Raw genomic sequence first — 3,007 nt, 5'->3', positions numbered from 1 at the left:
TCCCCTGGGAACTCAGGGCAACTGGTCAGCAGAGGGATGTTTTGGTGGGATGGAGCAGAAATGCAGCCCACTTTGGTCACTGGATTGGTCTACATGGGCTCTAAGGCGATTTCCATCTGCCTGTTGGTTGACATGATTAACACTATTATTCAGGGAGGGGGGGCATTAACTTAAGGAATGATGCAGGGAGCCAAGAGAGTGGTTTATTTAGTTGGATTCTGAATTACAATCAGGAAGTAGTCTTTATCTGATGTGACCAGAATTTCATTTTTCTTGGAGCAGATTTGAAGGGAGGTGAGGTCATTCTGGGGGTCACCTTCATGTCCGATGATCGGGGCCTTCAAGGTGAAGTTGTGCATGAGGTTGGCATACTGTGTAGTGGTGGGATTGTCTATGGTGCTCTTAAAGGGAATCCCTCTGTGTTCACCACAATGATTCCCTGCACTCCCTTCTGGCTCTGAGGATGCTTCAGTGTCTCCTCCACCTCTGCCATCTCAGATGGATGGGGTAGCTCCGCCAGGGCGTGACTTTCTGCAGCAGTTATAACTCAAGTCCACGTTCCCATGTGCACTAAGCCATGCCCCAGTCATGTGCATTTGTTTACTCGAGGTCACTGGTGAATGCAAGCATTTACTTGACCTATTCAGGATAAGTTTAAAATTATAGTAACACATACAAAAAACTTTTCTGTGAAATTGAACTTTTCATACATATTTAATTTCAATCACACAAACTAATTTGTCAATTTTTTAGCATACACATTTGCAAAACCTACTTTATTATAGAACAGACTTTCAGCGTTCACAGACAGCCCCTTGCCCATATTAGTCCTTTAATTCGAGGTTTTACTGTATTGTAGAAATATTAGGCAACTCTTGCCAAGTCTCTGTATCCTGATGTAATGAGATTATGAGGATTAAATCAGAAGACTTATTGGTTATACACTGAAAACTTCAAAGTACTATAAAATAATGATAATAAAGAGAGCTAATATCTATTGACTACTTTGCTATTTTAGCAGGCATAGTGTTGATTGCTGTTCATATAGTATGTCATTTAATATACACCACAACCTTAAGAAAGGGTACCATTATTCTATTTTACAATGACAACAACAAAATACTACAATAACAATAACAAATATCCTGGAGACTTGGGAAGGCTAAGTAGTATTTTCTGTTATAAACTGGCAGCACTATATGAAAAGAATTTTGATAAATTTTTGAAGTGATTTTGATCAAAATCTTTTGGAGAATTTCTCCAGGAAGTAATACCTAAAACCCAGCTTTGGTTTCATTAAATGGACCACTTTACTCTTTTGTAAAGTAATTAGGTCCATATCCTAATCTCTAGAACCTGAGAGTGTGGTTTTATTTGGAAAATAGGTATGTGCGGCTTTAAGATAAGGACCTTGAGATGAGGTCATCCTGAATTATCTCCGCATGTCCTAAATCCAATGAACAGTGTCTTTATAAGAGACACAGAGAAGAGGAAAAGGCAGTGGGACCATGGGAGCAGAGATTGGAGTGAAGTGTCAACAAGCCAAAGAATGCCTGGAGCCACCAGAAGCTAGAAGAGACAAAGAACAGACCACAGAGAGTGTAGCCCTGTGGACTTCCAGCCTCCAGAGCAGTGAGAAAATACATTTCTGTTGTTGTAAGCTACAAAATGTATGATAATCTGTTAGGGTAGCTTTAGGAAAATAATACAGAGATCCAGAGAACAGAACTAGAACCAAGTGGTAGGAAGTAAAAGGGCGAACTTTCTAATCATTGGAAATGCTTAAGAGTGTGTGCGAGGGGCTGAATTATGAAATCTCTGGCCTTTGGCAGTTGGAGTAGTGGTTCAGTGGTTGAACGGTCAGGAGGGAAATTTCATTGCATGGAATTGGGTGTCTTTTAGGATTCTTTTATACTTTTATTTTATCATATTTGCAGATTTCTGACTATAGTTTTCTGGAATCACTACTCAGGAATGCCCAGATTTTACTCACATTATTGTTCATTATTTCTGGTTGGGTTCAGTTAGGTCCAAACAGGAAGATTAGTTTCCAGGCAGGAAGAAGCCAGTGCTGACTGTGACTGGAAAATAGACTGGGAATACCCAGCAGAGCTTCATATCTGTGCAACCATCTCCCTGAAGTTGATTCATCTGATGCTTCCCACACTTACAGAGAGACAACTTTCCTACAGACAAATAAAGAAGCTGCCTTCTTAACATTACCATAACCTCTTTCTTTGAGCCACTAGCTGGCCTCGGGACTCAAAAGTCTCATAATTGATTGGTGCCAAATAAATGTTTGTTCCCTCCTATAGTGTATAGTCACCCTTAGTGGTGGTTCTATTTTTCCCTTCTAAGAATTTGATCCTTAGAATTCGGAGTAAATGGCTGACATCTATGCTTTGGGGCTCCCTCGATGTCAGGGGCTGCAGGAAGTTGGCAGCTAGAAAAGCCCAGGATGGTATTTGGTACAGAAAATATCTCAGTTATCATGGCCTGACTAGTGAGACTACTCATGTTCCATGAAGATATACTGCTTATCTTCTCCAGCGGATTCATCTGATTCTCTCAAGTGACACAAGACGAGCCTGGAAATGACAGCATTTACGCACAAGGTATTCGTAGTAAAGACGCCCCTGCCCCTTTTTTAGCCTTTTGAACACTTATTTTGCGCCCCTCCTTCCCCCAGGAAACCCTTCAGGTCTTTTATCACAACTAAAAGTCAGAGTTTATGGTCTGAGTAACACTTATAGAGACTCTAGGCAGAATGTTTTAAAGGATCCGTCAACCAAGGCAGGCCTCGCCAGGGCACAGCATGCTCTCGGGCTCTGAGATTTGGACGAGGCGTTGCTTGGTGCCTTGGTTCCTGTGAAATGCATACATTTGGGCTGGTATGTCAGAGGTTCCTGGAAGAATAGTAAACAATGGTATTAAATTTTCACTGCCTTCAATCTCTCCAAATCTTGGTGTATCCAGTTGAATGTCTCATCTAAGAAATTAAAAAAAA

General features: G+C 41.0%; 1 pseudogene across 1 annotated transcript; it reads right to left on the bottom strand.

Moving 5' to 3' along the window:
• Positions 1-203: 203 nt before the first annotated feature.
• On the bottom strand, positions 204-493 carry LOC307096706 (dynein light chain roadblock-type 1-like; annotated as a pseudogene). Its single transcript has one exon. The product of its transcript is annotated as a dynein light chain roadblock-type 1-like (transcript).
• Between the last annotated feature and the right edge of the window lie 2,514 nt (positions 494-3,007).

Source organism: Cnephaeus nilssonii, assembly GCF_951640355.1.
Source record: "Cnephaeus nilssonii genome assembly, chromosome: 3".
Classification (NCBI taxonomy): domain Eukaryota; kingdom Metazoa; phylum Chordata; class Mammalia; order Chiroptera; family Vespertilionidae; genus Cnephaeus; species Cnephaeus nilssonii.
The sequence above is the reverse complement of the archived record's forward strand: the minus strand, read 5'-3'. Positions and strand labels throughout refer to the sequence as shown.